The following is a 21,720-nucleotide window of genomic DNA, read 5'->3' as shown; positions in this document are numbered from 1 at the left end:
AGGGAGTGCTGTAGTTAGTTACATCATCAATTTTACATTTTGAAAATATATTTCTGGCTACCATGTGGAATATGGGTTGGCAAGGGGGAAATGTATGCAGATCAGTGAAATATTTCAGTAGAGAGATAGTGATACCCTGGCCTAAAGGAGAAGGATGAGGTGTTAGTGACTTCTGAAAGGTGAATGGATTCAAGAGATATATAGGAGGTAAAATTGACAGGCCACCTTCTGTGTTATCTATGTGCACACCATGAGGAAGTGTCAGGGAACAATGGAGGAGGAACGTGTGTGTGAAAACAGATGCTAAGCTCAGTGTTGGACATGTTGAGTTTGAGATGTCTCGAGACATCACGGGAGACAGCAGACAGACAGTGGATTATGGGTGTGGGGCTTGTCAAAGATATAAACTTCTGACTCATCGTGACATTCATAGGTCTGGAGGCAGATATGATTGCTTAGAGAAAGATAATGAAGCAAGTGATAGAAGAAAACACTGAGACCAAAATGCCTGGAGGAAATTAAACCCATAATGGCCCAGTAGTGAAAGAGCCCACAGAGGATGAAAGACAGCAAAAGAAACAGAAGGAAACCCAGGGATTCCTGGGTCATGGTGGGCAGAGGAGCAAGCGTTCTAGGAAAGAAGCAGGGGTCAGCTGAGTTGAAAGAAGAAGACTGAGAAATGTGTGTTTTATTGAGCATGGAGGGAGAATACTGGTCAGGGGAGAATTATTTTTGAATTAAAGAGAAATTTCTAAGTGATATGTACAGGAAATGACAGTTGTAACTGGTTCTGTCTGTCATCCTGCCTATTTGAGAATATTTTACATGTTCACATCTTGCATCTGTCTCAAAAAGATTCTTGAGGAATAGGCAAGATAGAAAAATCATTGGCCTATTGGTGACCACTAGAAAGAGAGAGAAACTAGGATGGAGCATAGAACAGTCTGAGGCTCTGAGATCTGAATTGGAGAGAAAAGATTGAAACTGCACACCAAGAGTATTGTATGAGCACAGCCCCACCTGTTTGTCCCATCAGTGGTGCTCCTACGGCCAGGGTAAATAAATGTCACGAAGCAATGCTGGCTTGCCTCTCCCACTTGCTTGCATTGCTATGTGGGGTGCAGGGTGGGGGTAGGGGGAGCCTGGGACATTACAGAGCACATGCTTGGGGACTTCCATGAACTGCAGCCTCAGTTTTCCTTCCTGCTTCTGCTTTAGCACCAAAGTTTGAACCCCACCCAGAGTAGGGGCAGAGTGGACGTCACTGTCTCAGCACAGGGACAAGGTGATAAGGCAGAGGTTAGATTGCACAGCTGTGAGCTGTCACTGGGAGGTAAGAGAAGAAAGATGTGTCTATGATTATTTGCAGTAGTTTGCCTATGAAGAGGAAGTGAGAGATTAGGGGGCAACTGGAGAGAGATAAGGCTGAGTAAACATTTATTCATTCAACAAATATCAACCTATCTTATATGTACTAGGCATTAGGACTAGGCTACTAAAGCTACTAACCAGGGTCTCAGAGGCAGGAAACAACTTTTCGCAGGAGTTAGGGGGTGGGGAGGGTTTGATAGTGAGGGGAGATGGTTTAGAATGACTAGAGAGGTTATGTGGAAAGTGGTAAACGTATTGATCTCAGATCTTGGAAAGCTGTGCTTGGAAAGTTTATCCTGTACAGGTCTGTTGAAGAGCTGTTAGAAGTTTTCAAGCAAGGGGAGAAGCATGAGGTTTAAGAAAAAGACTAGAAGCACCTGGAAACCTGGGAAATGATGGGAGATTGAAAGCAGGAATACATTAGATGAGAGGTCATTGCCTACATGGGAGATGGAGGATGGTGGGTGAGTTTCTGAATTATGTCAGCGACCTTGGATATGTCAATGGGAAATAGGGCTTTTTGTATGCAAGGTGGCCATAATCTAATCATTGGATATGTGTATTGTGGGAAGTAAGAGAATGAAGATGATGCCAAGTGTCGAACCAGGGAGAGTGGCAGTGCCACTGATTTTAAGGAACAGGGAAAAAAGTCAAATTCAGGAGAGGATGGGAATGAAGATCTAGTTCACAAAAGCATCCAAAAAGATATAATTTAAGCTCTAAATGTGAATGAAATTGCTGCCAAGTGGAGAATCTTGTGGAAGGCCCACGTTTAAGGGAAGGCAGAAGAAGAAAAGCCAGAAGAAGAAAATTCAGGGGAGTTTCTTGAGATGGGAATTGAGGTTTCAGGAAAGACAAGAAAAAGATGTGGATTTCAAGGAAGAAGCCTCATGCTGTGATTTGTTTCACTGATATAATCACTAGGTTGTGCCTTTTCTGTTCTCTTCCTTTCCCTGTGGAACGGCCCCATGAAATGGGCTGTGCAGCTATCCGTTCTGTCTCACATCTGGGTCCACACTTCATTTTTGCAGCTCTGCCCTTACTCATTAATGAGCAGCAACTGGCCTGGAGCCACCGGCAATCAACAATTTCCTTCAGAAACTCCTCCTTACTGTTGAGAAAATGACTTAGTAAAGAAGCTGCTTGTGTCTTTGTTAGAGAGGCACAGAAAGGGAGGAGAGCTGGATGATTTGCCAATTGGGAGTTATTGGTTTTGTATTTAAGGTTTTCCTGATTCAAGCTTCAGGTTTGTTTCTAGGAATAACACAGTTTTTATGGCAATAATAACTACCTCCAAGCGTAGTTTTGCCCTTCAGTTTTTATATTAGGTAGTCAGTCCTACTCATAAAATAGTCCATTTTATCTCAATGCCTCTATTTCAGGTTTTACATGAAAAATTTCTCAATGAATTTTTTATTAGGGGGATAAAATATTTGGTTTCTTTGGAGGAAGTGATATGCTTTCTCCTAAGAATAGGACTTACAGGGTTTCTCCTACGAATAGGACTTTGTTTTCCTTTCACCTAAATTACCAAGGAATTCAAATCCAAATTATAATGTCAATCACTTCAACTGTGTTGACCAGTATATATGGCCTATATATATGTTATATATATATATATATATCTTTTATTTATATTTCATTAATTTCTTGGAAAGCACCTCAAATCCTCAAGGTAAAAAGAGAGTCATAGCATAAATAAAAAGTGTTGCTGTTAAAGAAATTCCTTAGCAAACATTATCTCATTTGACTGTCAAAACAGTCCTACTGAGTAACGGGTATTATTACTTCCACCTGGAAGATGAGGGCAGCATCACCAGAAAGTTAAGAACTTAAAGTTCACTCAGATGAAAACTATGAGTGAGATTTGACCCCAGATATTCTGTCTCCAAAGGCAGTAGTCATTTCAGCCTTCTTTGCTCTGACTTTTGTAAGCAGCTAGGAGATTTGTAAATGGCATGTAGTTGGTTGGCACACTTCTCATTCTCATGAGAAATAATCACTGACATAAGAAACTAATATTGTTTGAGTGGTTTTCTTCTTGAGAGTGAAACTTTCCATGCTTGTATGTATCTCTTTCCTAGGTTTTATAATAATCAAGAAGCACATGAAAGAGGCCTCTTCATCAAGCATTCTTGACTAAGTTATGAAGATGGAATTGAAGTTGATTTTCCCCCTTCATATGGTGAGTAACTACTAATTTAGGTAACAGAATTGGCTTTCCCCTTTCTCACAATATTTAACAAAGAAATGGAAAAGCATCTTGCGTAAAGATGGCATGACTTACGAATAATATCTAGATTGTCTTCATTATGTTTCACAAAAAATAGAAATATTACATTTCTTAGTTCAATTATGGGTTTTATAAATTCTAGTTGAATATGTTTTCTCTGGTTTAGAATTTGAGTCATTTGGACCTACATATGAGTTTTGATTACTAAAATAACATAACTCTTCTACCCACTATATACGCACTTAAAATTCTTTAGTGCGTAGCATTTTGTACAGGAAATTGACATGTGGACTCTGAAAAGTCATGGCCATATACAAGAAAGATTTAGAAATGACCAGATTGCTGTGCGTGGCATTTCTCTTTTTCCCAGATGCCTTAGCTTGGAGCATCCGCCCTTTTTGGCCTGGGCACTGAATGTCTTTAATTAGAAAATCTTATTAGAACTAGAGTCATCCCAAGTGAGTAAAATCAGCTTTTGAAAAAAGGTCCACATTATTGAATTTTTTCCCCAGAGTATTGTGCCTAAAAAAAGTAGAATTATTTGAAAAGGACAGTATGGACAGTTTACTTTCCTTTGTCCACCCATAAAATTATTTGTTATTTTCACTCTTCATTATATTTTATTTTTCTTCATATGTTTATATGGTCTAATGCATATTTAAAAGGAAAACTCTCTGTGTGTAGCTGCAAATATTGTAACATTTCATTTATTCCAAAGAATTAAGATGGTGGGCATATATGAATTTGTGGGAAAGCTGAATTATAGATAACTCTTAAACAAATGTGGCTTTTATTACCTTTAACTACATATACTAACTTCAACAAAACCTTATAAAGTAGAAGTCCTTAAGGAGACCTGTTATAATAAATCATATGAACATTTTGTTATTAGCATATAGATTGGATGTATGTAGGAACTTGTAAAGTGCCTGAGGTTCCTTGAAAATTGTTTATTCTGTGTCTAAAAAGTGTACATAAGACTGAAAATAAATGTTTAAAACACCATATATTATCCACCTATAAATAAAGTGTTTACAAAGCAAAAGTAAACGTCCACCCAGCTCATGAACAAATTACCAAAATATTTTAAATTTATTGAAGCCCCAAATTAATGAGATATTACCATGTGTGCATAAATAACTTAAAGAATAAAATTTGCTGATCCTTCTCTCATATGGGTATTTGTGCTAATGAACCAGGATCCTATTTACACTATTAGTCCCCAAAGTAATTGCTTATTTGAAGAAGTTCTGTCTTATGGGTTTTCAGTTAATTAAATCTATTTGCATTTTATGCACACATTTCAAATTCTCAAGCCCTATGTTTCATAAGCCAGATTCAAATATGTTCATGTAATAATATCTCTTATTAAGGCTGTAGTCTTTCATTTTTAAAGGAATGTTCAGAATAGCCATATGCATAAAACACTTATTAATAAAATCCTATCAATATTTTAGAAAAGTCAATCCATTCAATGTTATTTTTTTCATTTAAATTTTCCTATTGGTAATGGTGATTACTATGCTGAACAGACTTCCAATCTGTAATGTTTCAGTTAACTTAATTTATTCAATGATTTTTTTCCTTTGATTTTGCGTGTCAGTTTTTAACTTCTAATACGGCTTTAGAGTTACAAGCACCCTTTACAAGCTACGTGCATATTAACCGATAGATCTTGCCTACCCAATTGGAGCAAAAATATGGAGCAAAACTTTTCTAATTTTAATACTGAGGAACAGAGTACAATAATTCAGAAAGTTAGAGAGATTTTAAATGGTTTAGTTTTCAGGTAGTTGTCAAATATTTGACCAAGAAGTTGGGAATTAAAGTACGTAAGTGATAAAAATTATAAATGTCTTCATTAGATCCAAACTATGGAAATCTTTCATTGCTACCCTACCTTGGAAGCTGGAAAAAGTTACTGCAATTAGGAGGTAGAAGAAATAGAGGAACAGGCCAGAAGGAGGGCAGGGCCAGGAAGCTCTGCAGGGTCCATGCTATGTAGCAAGGCAAGGCCAGACGTTGGGGAAGGTACCCAGGTGCACAATTTGGAAAGCAGGTTTGAAATCTAGTTTTGAAATCATGCCTTACTAAACTATCTTTAGGGGGTTATTACATGCTCACCTAGCTCAGTGTTTAGGTGTATTTGAGTGCATCTAGGTGTATTCCTCTTTGCAAAGATGTAAAATGCAAAATCTGAATACATTTAGATTCAAAAATTCCAGCCTAGTATTATATCTTAATCAATAAAGAGTAAAGTATCCAAGAGGAAAAAAGAAAGAAATGATATACTAAAATCAGGGTAAGCATGACACTTATTTTATTCTTTTACATAGAATAATATTGGACAATAATGTGCTTTTGTTCTCAACGTGGGATTACACTGTAACTATAAGAAGAAAAACAATTTTTGATACCCTGAAAAACTCATTGTCTTATAATAAGCAAATTTCATTCAGTTAATTGTTATTGATTCATTTAAGCAATGATCTATGTAAAGCATAATACCAATAGTCTCCTAAGAAGATATCATTTTCACTGGAATCGCCCTAAGGAAGCATTTCTTCTCATTTAGAGAAAGTAGGGATAAAGCACTTGTATTACCATTTGTATAAATTTTTAATACTGAATAAAATATTAGTATTTAGCTTAATATTGATTCCCAACATAATATTCCTCCATAATGGCATGCTAATTGGTTAGAATTAAATCAGACAGATTCAAGAACCCTGAGAATAGACCATTTAGCACTTGTAATTTTTTTTCATTAGTTTCCAGAATTCCAGTTAAAATGGAATTAATCTGTCTATTAAAAGACCATGGAACAATAAAAGTTATGTGCCTTATGTCATGTGCACTGCCTTTCCCTCCCACTGTTCCATGCCCACCATAAGAAGGACAGGAAGAAGAGGAAAGAGGGCAAATGAAATGCACATGAAATTCACATGTGAATTTCAACCTCAATGTAACCGTGTTCAAGAGAGACAATTTATATGCATTCTAGCTCTGTAACTTACTATCTGTGAGACCTTAGGCATTTTATGTAAGTCTCTGAGAGCCACAATTTCCTCATCAGTAATATTAGTCTAACAGTATCAGCCTCCTAGAGTCATAGAGGAAGTAAAACAGAGGTTCCCAATAGGAGGAAGTTTTGCCCGCCAGGAGAAATTTGGCTGTAACAATTGGAGGGACTGAGTGTGCTACTGGTATCTAGGGAGGCCAGGGATGCTTGCTAATTATCCTAGTTGCACAAGATGGCCCCCAACAACAAAGAGTCATCTGGCCAAAAATATCAATGGTATCAAGGTTGAGAAACCCTGGAGTAATGTGAAGTAATATATGCAATGAGCACAATGCCTGATACACAGTACACCCTCAAAAATATTAGTATAATTATGTTGTTATTGTTGTCATTTGAGAAGGAACTCCACATCACCCAAATGGTATCAGTACTGAGTACTATCAACAGTTCAGTAAGCCTATCCCAGTACAGTTAGTCATGCCTGTGTGCTAAGTTATCTACTTGAAGTGGCAAATATATAGGTGCCTTTAGGAGTAGAGTTACCCACTTAATACTTGACTAGTCTAGAAGGCACATAGATATGATTATAGCAAAGTTCATGGGCTGCCATTTAATTTCTCAGAAATTAGTCATTTAATCTTCTCAGAAATTGGAAGAAATAGAAAAAGACAAATAAAAAGTAACTTACAGGCCAGGCGCAGTGGCTCACACCTGTAATCCCAGCCCTTTGGGAGGCTGAGGCGAGTGGATCACCTGAGGTCAGGAGTTTGAGACCAGCCTGGCTAACAGGGTGAAACCCCATTTCCACTAAAAATACAAAAAATTATCCAGGCATGGTGATGCACACCTGTAATCCCAGCTACTTGGGAGGCTGAAGCAAGAGAATCGCTTGAATCCAGGAGGTGGAGGTTGCAGTGAGCCGAGATCGCACCATTGCACTCCAGCTTGGGCAACAAGAGCGAAACTCCATGTAAACAAACAAAAAAAATTAACTTATAGTACCAAGTGACTGCTAACTTTTTAACTTGTGCTGTTAGTAATGCATCAGGAGTCTCCTGATGATCATGTTTTACTTTGTAAAATAAGCTAATATTTGGACAAATGGCTCAGAAATATGGTCTAATTAATATAAGATCTTGATTCATTGCTTATGTGATACATGAATATTATCAATTTCAAAACCAGTTAAATACATCAAAATAGTTTTGACTTGATGCTAAACTATTTTAAGAGGAGAAAAAAGTCTTGGTTAATGCAAGAGTTTTGAGGTCAGACATGAGTTTGCATTTCAGCTTTACAATCTTCAAGCAGTGTGACCTTGGATAATTTACCTAATTTCTCTGTGCTCAGTTTCTTCATCTGTTTAATGGGCATAAATTTACCTCGTAGGGCTCTTGAGATAATTGAGACACAAAGCATTTGGCATATAAGTGAGTAAATGAAAACAGTTATTATTTTCATCATCTTTATTATTTTCACTCTAAAGTAATTCTGGGGACCTTGCATTGCCTTGGAGTTCTAATTATAGCCTTCTCTTCTTATTGTAAAGAATGATAGCTATGATGTTAAGTACTTTTTACTGACAGAGAAACATCAAATTACATTCATTACCTCAATAAACAGAAATCTTAGACTCACTTCAAAAAAATTTATTTCTGAAGAAAAAAGAAAACTTATATATCAAACATGGAATTTCCCAGTAAGGATATTTTTAAGGAAATGGCAGATTTCCAAAATTAAAGAAAAAAAAATGTACACATCTTTCTAGCATATTTTAATATAGTTGATAATCCACTTTTTAATTAGCCACCTAATTATAAACCAGTAGAAATTTCCCCAGGTGAATGTAGTAACCTACTTCAGAGAGGGGAAGTGGCTCTTTGAATGGGCATTCCTACTGTGAAATTTGACAGTTTTTCAGTCCCAATCTGTTCTAAACTTAAACAGCTCAGGAGAGATGGGAAAGAGCTCTGTTTCATAACCTAATCATTTCTACTGCCAGGAAGGTTGAGTAGAAGGCTGAATTCTAAATTCGCCTTTCATCAGTGTTTAGATTTTTCCTTTTTCTTTATTCCCCAGAGAAGACCCCACTTTTTATGTGTGTTCCCATCGTTCATATGTTCTAGGTTTGAAAATAAACACTTACCATGAATCCAAACTCTGGATTCCTTCATCTTTCTTGGTGGTATGCTTTCTGCTTAACTGCTCATGTTTCCCCAACTTCCAACTCTCAATAAGCAAAGGACCGAAAGGTACCTGAGAAGAGCATCTCAGTGTCAAGATAGACACTTGTTTAATTCCACAATCCAGTCAGTATTAAGGAGCAACATTTTAAATCTATTCCTTAGCATTCAATGCTTGAAGTTCCCAAAGTTTAATCATTTTTTTAATCATATATTCACAACTTAGTCAAAAATGTGTTCAACTTACCAGTTGGTCCAGTGGACATTTATTGATTTTTGTATTGAATTCTCTCTTCCAGCCAGTTTTAGCTTTGTGTAATTACAACTCTAATATGTTTGCATTTAATTTTAAACTATCCCATATCATTAATGTCTTGCTCATATTCATTAAGCTAATGCAAAGAGGAGAATTGAAGTATTAATTTTAATGAATTTAACTGATCACTTTGCTTCCATCCTTGCCTCCTACAGTCTTTTTTTCAATAAAGTATAAATCATATCATTTTGCTCCTTGACTCAGAATCCTCCATTGGCTGCCTGTTTCACGCAGAGTCAGCCAGCAATGACCTGCCTGACCTCACTTCTTTCCGGTTCCTCCCTCTCCCGTTCTACTCTACTCCAGCCACTCTGCCAGAACACATAGTATGTTTCCGCCTCAGGACCTTTTCACTTGCTATTTCCTCTGTCTGGAACACTTTTCTTTAGTCACACATCCACAACTTGCTCTCTCACCTCCTTGAAGTCTTTGTTCAAGTCTCACCTTCTCAATAAGATCTTCACTAACTACCCTTCTAGAAATGTAATCTCTTCCCACACTTTCCAGTTCCCTTTTCTGATTTATTTCTCTCTGTGATACTTGCCAACTTCTGATAAATGATGTAATTCACTCATTGTTACAGTCTTTCTCCCTCATCTAAAACATAAACTGCAAACAGGCAATAATTGTTGTTGACTTTCACTGCTGTATCCCAACCATGTACTCCAGTGCCTGGTATTGGTTAAATTGAATTGAAGTTGAATTGTACCCATATTCACCTCATTTCTTTTCCTTCAGAGCCTTAATTTGCCATTCTGCAATATAGTGATTGTGTATTCTGGTGTTCTGCCTTTATTAGAGTTTGTTTAGGAAAACTTTGATCCCCTTACCCACAGCTGGATTTATGAGATGGAGGGCATGGTTTCATTGTATTTTCTTTTTGACCATTGATAAACTTTAACTAGGTAAGTTAGCATTTTAGCCATATTCCTTTCCTTATTATTTTTCCTATTGGGCAAGACACTGTTATCACCAAAATGGTAAATTTACTGGGATAAATTAGAATCCTGATCAGAATACTCCTGGGTAAATCCTGAGGCAAAAAGAGGTAGATACAGATGAAAATAACAAGCTCCATAAGCAATGAAATGAAAAAAACAAATGAGGATTAGTTTCCTTTGAACCTAGGCACACTTGTCCTAGCACACATGTTCCTAGCATAAATATTAGAGCCTTGAACCTCGTTCGAGAAAATACCTACCTACTGATGACAAGGAAGCCATAAATATAATTCATGACCAAAGATTAGTCACTGTTTATTATTGCTGGTGACACATGATACATTGGGGGAGATTTGGCAGTGTTTCAGACATCTCCAGCCAGCCATTTATCATTTTATAGAAGAAGAGGAGATATTTCTATATTAATGGCCTCTATAAAAGGAAGTGAGTGGAGGAACGTCTGATATGTTTTGTCATTGAGAATCAAAGGGACATTGACAATGTTAAAAATGTGCTGAGTGTATTACAGATTTTGTACAAGTAAGTCTTCAAAATAACAATACTCTATTAAAAAAAGAAAAAGAAGAAGAAGTAGAAGAAGAAAGGAACTATGTTCTATGTTGCTTAACTCTCTCTTGTGCCCTTGAATGACATTTCTGGATGCGAGCTGAGAAACAAAAGCTTGATTTATCTCTAGAGCCAGCAACATTTTGAGCAGCTTGATAGCCTTGAGACCCTGCTGACTCATAGCCATGCTGCTGTCCCAGCACGGGTTTACAGTGCAGATCATTTTGATACAATATGCAGAGACCCAACATACCCACTCTCACTCCCAACTTAGCATTAATTCTCTATCTCCGTCTATAATGTAGAATAAAACAAAGCCCAAAGCATGTTAATAACTTCCACTTGATTGAGAAATTCAAACCCATGTTCCTTTTGTAACTGCTGTGTCTATGCAAGTGGAGACATAAGGCCCTTTGGGAGAAGACTTTAAATATGGGGTTGGAGATGTGAACAGCCAGGAACTTTGTCTCAGAAATGGTGGGAATAAGCCACTGAAAAGTTGTTTTCACATGGCCAATAACTTCTGTGATGCTTTGCAGAATTCTGAAGACACCATTAAAAATTAAATAAAAAGCCTCAGCTCAGTTTTGTGTATGCTCCAATAGGCAAAAATATATATTTAATGCAGAGGGTGTTGAATCTGAATTAGTACAAATATTATTAATTTAGTGTTCATACTGCATTTTATGGTTTATAAACGGCTTAGCAATAATTTTATACATTTTTTCCTCACAGCAGCACTGTAAAATATATCAGCATTTTATTTTCCCATTTTATAGATGAGGCAACCTTTAATAAGTGATCTATTTCTTTCCTGTGCATATTGGCTAACGGGTAAATGATTAATTTATGTCTACATGAACTTCATCATGCGGAGTATTTATTTTAGTGTGAGTTGGTATTTATTTTACCCGCAAAGCATTACAGTATCCAATTATATATGCATGTTTTAAAGGCAGTAAAGCAGCCACCAGTAGTTAATGCAACATTAAGTCAGAGATTTTTAAATCCACATAAATTCTGAGTTAGGATATTTAAATCAGTCATCCCTTTTTCACCCCCTTGGTTCATGTGGGTGAGAAATGGTCCTTCTATAAAATGACCATGTGGCATCTGGGGAGTGGGACAGGAAAGATGTATTGAGATTTACAGAATTTACAATATTAACAGTAAAACAAAGAACCAAGTGGTTTATAATTACATTTGGTGAGAACAAAGTAAACAAATATTATCATTTACCTCTGCCTGTGGAATGGCTTGTGATTGTGAGGCATCTTTTTTGGTCTCTTTCTTCTTTCACTTTCTGCCTTCATTTCTTACTTTTGTTTTCTTTATTAATTTTTGCATCAGTAAAATTGTTGTCTTAGCTGCTTGTATGGAGGAGCATAACCAGCCACACATAAGTGACATGTTAAGGTTTCATAAATAGGGCAACACCCCCTGAAGCTGTCGTTGACATTATTTCTCCATATTGTATTATATTATATTGAGCTATAAGTAAAATTGGTTCTTTCAAAGTGTGTGGTACTTAAAGGCCAAGGATCTCAAAATGCTCCTTAAGCACTGACTCAGCTAATACAATTCTAATATCATCCTACTACTCTAGTCCTACAATTTAGACAGGAAAAGCACCAAAAGTTTCAGTCATTTTATTCTAAGTCAAAATTCATTTAATTAGAAATGTACCTTCTTTCCATGATAATTTATAATATATAATTCTCCTTCATTTCCAGATCTCAAGACTCTTAAATTTAGCCAATGAAGCTAAGATTTTAAAAAAATTATTGCAAGGAGTCCCTGCCCTAATTCCACATGCAAAAGTTTCTGGTAAAGTCTAAAGATTGGCTTGTTAGCTGAGCTGTCAAAGGCAGATGATTTAAAACACATTTTTGTGTGTTAAATATTAAACTCTTTCTGAATCCAGAAATTCTCTTTCAAATTTAAAATGTATTTTTGAAACCAAAAAGTACTTACCAATCCAGAAAGTGCTCTGATCTGAATTTGAAGGAAATATTTTTATTATTAAAAATTTTGTACATAGTGAAATATAAAACCCATTACATTAGATCTACCAATAAGACAACATATTATGAGGTAATATTTTTAAATGTGTGATTTCCTATCAAGTCTATTGGACAATATCCACTTAATTGGGGCACAGAAGTTTTAAAAACTGAATCTTTAAAACAAACAAGGGGCATTACTACAGAGGAATGTCACTGAAATATTCGTTTCAGACTTCTTGCATAGAGACTGGCTGTAAAAGGAACAAGAGTGGGCTGTACTTCAGTATACAGTTTCCTAACTCAGAGTTAAATACACTTGACCTGTGAGTGGGCTTTGTAGATTATTTTTATATAATGAAGGCTTTTACTATATGTATATAAATAGGGAGATTTCGGCGATCTTACTCTCTGTGATAAAAATAGAAATGAATATATATATACACACACACACACATAGTCAAAAGAAGCATTTCAAATATTTGAGTACAAATTAACTATATGAAGTACATAAATTTTCTCCTTTAAAAAAATCCTTCCAGCTAATAAAATATCCTAATGAAATGCTGTTACTGCTTTCCTTATGTGCCACTGTTGCAATATCTAGTACCCCTGGGCTTTTCCTAGTCTAGGACTTTTTCGATGGCATTTATTATTCCCATTTACATTTATTTGACCCATATTGCAGCTTCTAAATTGGATATATCATTTTCCCCTGAGAATTTCATGTCCTTACCTAGCCTTACAGGAGAACTGTGAATTTATATCACTTTCTAGTGCAACAATGAACTGACTGGGCAGAGAACCAGATAAGACTCCTCCCTTCCACTTCCTCATTTTTCCACCATTCCCTTACAGCCCATGAGGTGCAAGTGACATCCATTATTGTAAATGTTGAACTGGGCTTGATTCCCAGGTTCTCAGTTTTGTAATCTCAGAACCCGTTATTATAGCGTTTCTGTTTTCATTGATTGTCATCTTTGTATATATTATTCTGTTAGCTTTTGCCAAAATGTAACATTTTGAAGAGGGACGCTATGGAAAAACTGAAAAATCATTTTGTTCATGCTAAGTAAAAACATTGTATTCCCTTTCAAAGAGAATTTATATATAATCAGGTATTCATGATTTTTCAGAACAGCACGTGGAGAATGTTACTGAAACTCCATCTTGCTTCCATATAAAGTCAGCACAGCACTTAGTCAATTATTACCTAGTATTTCCATGCAAGCGAGTAAGTAGTATTTTAGCTTAAAATTTCAGCATTTAGCCTACACATCACTTAAAAACTCTTATGAGTAAACATGCTTATCCATCAGAAATTGTTTTTATTTGATAGTGCAAGTACAGAAAAAGGAGATTCAAAAGGGCAAATGCAGGCAGTATCTTTCCAGCAATTGATAGGATGTGGAGATTCTGGGACAGGAACACAAGTCTCTGGACCATGTAGCAAATGTGTCCCTGATGACAGAAAAATGCATTAGGTTGTCATGGCCTAAATACACCAGCCATTTACACCTTCCAGTGATTCCCCTGGTTCTGAACCCAGACTAACTTGGAACCAGTTCATTGATTATGATTCTCCTTCCCATATACTTGGATTTATATCTATATCTATACCTTTAGGGAAAAATACAGCAATCAGTCAATATAGCTCATTAGCTTGATGGATATATTTTTATTATAAATTAGTATATTGGCATGCTGCTATTTGGAAGCATTTTAATTAATGTGAATGTTACCAATGAGGTCATTTTAAGATCATACAGGTATCAGCCACACATACAGAGGTAGAAGTTCCATTTCTAGAACAAGAGACGAGAGAGTAATTTCTTACCCACATTTGCTTATAAAAAATATAGTCATCCCCATACATGCCATCATGATGCCTTCTCTAATCCACAGAAAAGAGAACTAATGTTTATAAGAAATTACGGTCAGTTTACCACTATCCTCAGAGAAATAAAGTTTCTTCTGCAGGTTCATGCAACCAGTAGGTAATTAGAGGTGACATTAAAACTCAGTTCTGACAGATGTCCTTTCAATGAAACTTGTGTCTCTGCCTAGAATCAACTACTAGCAACATGCCCTGACTAGGAGAAACAGATGAGAGTTCTTTGGCTGCTAGAGAATAAACACTGATCCTGTTGGTTACTTCTTCTAAACAAGTCTAAACTCAAATCCCATGCCGGAGAAATGGGTGTTCTCTACCGGCCCCCAATCTCGATGGATGTGTGGGAAAACCTTGTCTAATCATTGAGCTATGTATATTTTTTGGAGTCTGATTTTAAAATGAATGGCAACACAAAGGCATTTTGTTCATAGTAAACTTAGGTATTCATTGTATTCTCCTTATCTTGGAATTTGAAAAACAAAGAGAAACTATAGTTATTTTATCAAGCAGTTTGATAGTTGTCTTTCATGTCTATTTATATCTCTTGATTTAGTCAGAGTATGTCATTAGTCATGAACCCAGTTTCCATTATTACGTTTTGTCAATTGAAATATTGTTTTGTTTCCAAGTATACATTTATATTATTTACCTATAACTAATTTGAAAATGGTTTTAAATATATGTATTTGAAACATTTGGAAAGAGGGGTGATGACACTCTTAACTGATTATAGACTTAGTGATACACAGGTGAAATATTTTAGGTTTGCACCACACACATTAGGTATTAGGAGTATTACATTTCGTGTTATGGAGATAGAAAATTCTGATGATTATTTTTTATCCTAAAGAATAACAGACACCAAATGGCATTTATTCAGTCATTTTGATTTAATTTAATAAGGTCATACTTCCATCTTCAGGTAAACTATTTTGCCTAAACTAGTTCAAACATTAGCATCTTTACTTTGAGAAAAAATCATCATCAAACATAAAATTGTATCACCTACACCAGGAGCTCATTTCAGTGTTTAGTGTCCTTCCTCACTTTGAAGAAATTCTTCCTAACATATAACTCAAGTCAGTCCCCAAATGGCCCATATGTTCTCTTCTGCAAATAATGTAATACTTAATTATTTTGCTTATTTTTGATTTTTCATCCTTTAAAGCTCAGTTTGAATCTATGTTCTTTTCCCATTATCCCAGGCCACCAGGTTTCTCCTAGTCTAGTATAGCTTCATGGGCCTTCTGTGTTACTGATGGCATTATCTCAGTTGTTGGTGTTGTTTCTTTTGAATATGAAACTCAACAAGTGTTGCCCTCCTCATTTAGTTCTGATATTTCTATGATGTAATCCCTAAGTTACTTTTTTCAGAATTCCTTCAGAAATGAAGTGCTAGTTAAAAACAACAACAAAAAAGAAGGCTGTTAAGAAGGCTCAAATAGAGTTTATGCTAAAAATTTTAAAGAAGAGGATGTACAATTTTCTCTCTTGGGTGCTGTTTTGAATGTAGACAGAAAGATAAACTCAGTGGCCCCCTGATGATCTCCTAGCTCTGTGATTCTGTAATAATCTTAGCTTGTAACATCTCATTTTCTACAACCACTAAAATCTTATCTGCCCTGAGATATGTGAGTGTTTAACAGATGAGAACCTTTTAATCGAGTGAAGACTCTGCTTGTTTTCTTGGAAGTAATTTTCTTAATAATGCTTACCTTTATATTTGAAGCAGCCCATATTGAATCCTTAAATCCAGAGAAAATCATAAACAAAAAATTAACAGACATACTATATAATGATATGCAATCAGTCCTTGACTTTTGCTTTTGTTGCCCGGCATTAGAAATATTTACTTCTATAGTCATGGTTTAAGGATTCATGAACCCCATTTTTTCAAACTAAAATCATTTTCGCTTTCAACACTGCACTTGTTTCTATTTAAATGGGGAATTTTGTTAACATCAGTGGATATTTTGCCTCCAAGTGAGGCTACCTTCCGAGCAGGGTTGCCATAGAGCAAACTGCATTTGACAAGGCTGTCTGGGGAAGATTAAGAAGTAGTTAGATTAAGCTTGAGTTTGCCATTTAATCCACCACTACTGGTATTGTGTACTAAGCCGATGATCATACTTAGAAGCACAGCAATTAGGTTATTAGTTTTCTTTCTTTCTTTTTTCTTTTTTTTTTTTATTATACTTTAAGTTCTGGGATACATGTGCAGAACGTACAGGTTTGTTACAAAGGTATACACATGCCATGGTGGTTTGCTGCACCCATCAACCTGTCATCTACATTAGGTATTTCTCCTAATGCTATCCATCTCCTAGCCCCCCATGCCCTGACAGGCCCCAGTGTGTGATGTTCCCCTCCCTGTGTCCAGGTGTTCTCATTGTTCAACTCCTACTTATAAGTGAGAACATGCGGTGTTTGGTTTTCTGTTCCTGTGTGCGTTTGCTGAGAATGATGGTTTCCAGCTTCATCCATGTCCCTGCAAAGGACATGAGCTCATCCTTTTTATGACTGCATAGTATTCCATGGTGTATATGTGCCACATTTTCTTTATCCAGTCTATCATTGATGGATTGGTTCCAAGTCTTTGCTATTGTGAATAGTGCCACAATAAACATACATGTACATGTGTCTTTATAGTAGAATGATTTATAATCCTTTGGGTATAAACTCAGTAATAGGATTGCTGGGTCAAATGGTATTTCTTTTAGATCCTTGAGGAATCACCACACTGTCTTCCACAATGGTTGAACTAATTTACACTCCCACCAACAGTGTAAAAGCATTCCTATTTCTCCACATCCTCTCCAGCATCTGTTGTTTCCTGACTTTTTAATGATCGCCATTCTAACTGGTGTGAGATGGCATTTCATTATGGTTTTGATTTGCATTTCTCTAATGACCAATGATGACGAGCATTTTCTCATGTGTCTGTTGGCTGCATAAATGTCTTCTTTTGTGAAGCGTCTGTTCATATCCTTTGCACACTTTTTCATGGTTTTTTTTTTCTTCTTGTAAATTTGTTTAAGTTCTTTGTAGATTCTGGATATTAGCAGTTTGTCAGATGAGTAGATTGCAAAAATTTTTTCCCATCCTGTAGGTTGCCTGTTCACCCTGATGATAGTTTATTTTGCTGTGCAGAAGCTCTTTAGTTTAATTAGATCCCATTTGTCAATTTTGGCTTTTGTTGCCATTGCTTTTGATGTTTTAGTCATGAAGTCTTTGCCCATGCCTATGTCCTGAATGGTATTGCCTAGGTTTTCTTCTAGGGTTTGTATGGTTTTAGGTCTTATGTTTAAGTCTCTAATCCATCTTGAGTCAATTGTTGTATAAGGTGTAAGGAATGGGGCCAGTTTCAGTTTTCCGCATATGGCTAGCCAGTTTTCCCAACAGCATTTATTAAATAGGGAATCCTTTCCCCATTGCTTGTTTTTATCAGGTTTGTCAAAGATCAGATTGTTGTAGATGTGTGGCATTATTTCTGAGGCCTCTGTTCTGTTCCATTGGTCTATATATCTGTTTTGGTGCCAGTACCATGCTGTTTTAGTTACTGTAGCCTTGTAGTAGAGTTTGAAGTCAGGTAGCGTGATGCCTCCAGCTTTGTTCTTTTTGTTTAGGATTGTCTTGGCTATACACGCTCTTTTTCAGCTATTTTGGAACCAGTAGAAAATTTTAGGAATAATTTCTACAAATATAAAGTGAAAAAAATAGACCTCTCATGTATCAGATGGATAATTTACTTAAATTCAGGTGCTAATGTTATTATTATTAATTACATCAATAATGATAATGATGATGGTAAGCGTGTCCCATAAAAACTAGCTACCTTGAGCTAATCTGTGGCAAAGCTTTATATGTATGATTTTCATTGAATCATCACAAAAGTTCTCTGAAGTTTTACCAAAATAAAAATGGTGAGTTATGCATATATTCTGGGACATTTTTTCTGATACTGACTTTGACTCTCCATGCATATTTTTACAAGGGGTTGTTTAGCATTTAGTTGATTATTTTTTGTTATTTGGTCCAACTGCAGTTTAGATGATATAGAATGAACATAGAAAACCATAGCATTAATCTTGCACTGTAGGAACGCTATTTGTATTGTGACAAAAATATAAATGTAAAGCAAGCAGAAGAAAAAAAGCTATGTAAGCTCTTTTCTGACCATGGTACTATTAAAAAGTATTGGACTTATGTTGTTTGGTAACGTTTCTATTGTGCTTACTATAAATGCAAAAATAATTATGCTACTGTCCAAAATGATTCTGAAGTTTCATAGTGAACTATTTTTATCAAAAATTTATTAGTTACTCAGGTAAATGTGAAGCATTGAACTTGATACAATCACCAAGATCCATGAAATACAGAATTAATATTCAATACAGATCTGAATTATATGGATCAGTAAATATTTGATCTAAGGAACTAAAAAGGAAAATTCATGTTATTATTAATATTCCTGTCTCTTGAATAAATACATGACTTCTGGATGGAATCATGAGTTTATATACCTGAAGAGAGTAGGATTTAGTTATGCTGATATAATATAAGCTGTGACTACTACTCAAATCACCTAAGCCCCACTGTACTCAAAATGAGGAAGCATTTTTAATATAATAAGCAAAATTGGAATAGACTTGTAACCATCAATAACCTGTTTTTTTTATTATAGCATTGACAGAAAGGTTGCTATTTACTATTACAGACAGACAATCGGTGATCACTATGACATTTTGCTAAATGAAAGCAAGCTTCATCCATGGCATTGGATGATGCCCTGGCCAGACACAATTGGAGAGTACACTGGTAATCCAGTCTTTAAGTAATGATTTTACCCAGTTGGCCTTCTATGTGTCAATCAAACAGTTGGCCCAGTTTGCCATTTCTCTCCTTGCTGACACCAGAACTGAAATGGGTTGATGTTTGAAGTCCTGTAGTCTTCTCTTAGGTGTCCACCTGAGAATGGGGGAAGGGATTATAAGCCTTATATTCCATTATCATCCAAGGTATTGTTATTCTATTTCTTTAAATACTAAAAGCATAGCCTAAAAGTGATCCAAAAAGCTAAGTCATATTATGATGCAATAAATGCCTAGTAAACAACTCTGGAACTGAAGACTCTCAAGATTGAAGGGGACCTTAAAGGTCATAGATGATGATCCTAAACTCTTCTGACAACTGAAGTGATGCTAAAACACACAGACAATAGGACTCTCTTGACCTTCCAAATTCAGGCTGTTCTGATTGATAGAAAATCCTAATTGAGCCATAATGTGTCTCTCTATAAATTTCCCTTACTCATCCCAGATGTAACCTTTGGGGCTAATGAACTGTTGACTTCCTCTTTGATGCCCTGACAAGCTCCTTTCCAACACTTCACTATTTCTTCTGTTTTCCTTCCTTCAACACCCTACTCACTTTCCCCTGAACATACTCTGATTTTTTAATGTTTCACAAACCCAGAGTATTGCAAAAACAGGATAAAACACAATTAGCAACAGCTCATTCTAAGCACTGTCTTTTTCTTAACACCTAAGTTGCTTTTGTGGCTGCTATATCAGAGTGACACCTGAAATTCCTAAGTGCTTCTCAAATATCTAAGCCAAGTCATATGTGCCCCACCCTGTATCTGCACAGTTGGATTTGGGTTTTTTGTTTGTTTAGGGCCTCCATAGGAGACCTCACATTTATTTCCATTAATGTTATCACATTAAATTTGTTCCATCTCAACTTCAATTTTATTTTCATTTGGAATGTAGGGTGTATTCTAATTCTGTCATCTCACTTATTCACTAAGTGAAATCCTAACTTGGCACCATCTGTAAATTTACCTAGCATACTTATACTTTCTATTTATTCAAACACCTGATTTTTTAAAAATATTGACAATAACAAGAACAGGGGCATCAGCATTAAAAATGTCCTTCTAGACTGCCATCCATTGCCATCTCTAGCTGTGACCATTCAACAAACTGCCAACACCCCTGATGTCCTGCTCATATTTTTTCATCTTAGCCCCAAGTATGCCATGTGATGCCTTGGCAAATATCCTGTAGAAATTGAGATACACTAATAACCACCATTGGTTAACCTAGTAACTCTTTCAGGGAAAAGAAATGATGTTCATGTACAAAATCTGTTCCTTAGTGAATCATCTAGTGCCCAGCTGTCAGTCTCACCATGTTTTATTTGAGGCTCACTAATATGTAGGTTTTAAGAAACTATCTCCCTCCCCACTTTGAAAATCAGATCCACCTTCAACAATCCTTTGCTTGTGTACACCTCTCGGGCTTTCTGCAGCTCCTCAAAGATGGTCAGCAAGGACTCGGTAGGTTTCATTGATAACAGGGACTTCCTAGCACCCCGCTCTGTGTCTGCAACATAAGAGACACCCTGCTATTTTTAAGAATCAAAACACTCAAAACTTGTTATTTTGGTGCTCATACTCCTGTTTTAAAACATTGAACTAGGAATTACATATGTCTGGAAACAAAATTCATTTACACACTACATTTGAATTTTGAATTGAACAAAGAAACACTCCTACACCTGACCACATGCCACACCCACTTACCACCCTTCCAATTCATCTTCCTGTGGTTTTAAATGACATTCTCTGGGTTTCCAGAAAGATAATTTACGTTTCTCCGGAGACACATTGAGCACCAGTTTTCCTGTAGAGGTGCAGACGGAGCTACATTTGAATTGGTTGGTGGACAGGTAGGAGAGAAAAGCATGGGGCACTGAAGAAAATAAGAGGAAGGCGGAGCAGGGTTCAGAGAAGTGGGGTCGGGGGGAGGTTTCCAATTCAGTCCCTCTGTCTTTCTAGGACCGCATCCGCTCAGCTCCCCTCTTTCCCTCAAGGGCTAAATTCTCCTAGGATGAGACCACTTTTCCAAGAGCATAATGGAACTTCTCCCTTCCTCAGTCTCCTTAAGTAAATTTAAGCCAGGACAGGGACATTTTGAGTGGAACAACTTCTGAACACAAGTAAAAGGGTAATGATGACCAAATCTCACATTTCAATAAAATTCTAGTAATTTATTTGGATTAATCAAAATAACTATAGAAACACCAGCATTGTCTCTTTGCCCTGGGGTTGCAGTCATTTCTAGGGAATAAAGAAATAGATACACAGGGACACAGCTCTCACCCTTGAAGGCATTTAGAATGCAAAG

The 21,720-nt window shown here is 36.3% G+C and overlaps 1 protein-coding gene across 6 annotated transcripts in view; it reads left to right on the top strand.

Annotated features, from left to right (window-relative positions):
* The window catches only part of RHOBTB1 (Rho related BTB domain containing 1), a 142,334-nt gene that overhangs the window by 10,214 nt on the left and 110,400 nt on the right, over positions 1-21,720 (top strand). For all 6 annotated transcript variants that reach the window (XM_009214874.3, XM_009214869.3, XM_009214866.3 and 3 more), the window contains exon 2: positions 3,456-3,556. The gene's annotated coding sequence lies outside the window, so the exon portion shown is untranslated. The remainder of the gene's footprint in view (positions 1-3,455; positions 3,557-21,720) is intronic.

This window comes from Papio anubis, chromosome 11 (assembly GCF_008728515.1).
Source record: "Papio anubis isolate 15944 chromosome 11, Panubis1.0, whole genome shotgun sequence".
Classification (NCBI taxonomy): domain Eukaryota; kingdom Metazoa; phylum Chordata; class Mammalia; order Primates; family Cercopithecidae; genus Papio; species Papio anubis.
Note: the sequence above shows the minus strand (reverse complement) of the source record. Positions and strands in the feature narration are given on the sequence as shown.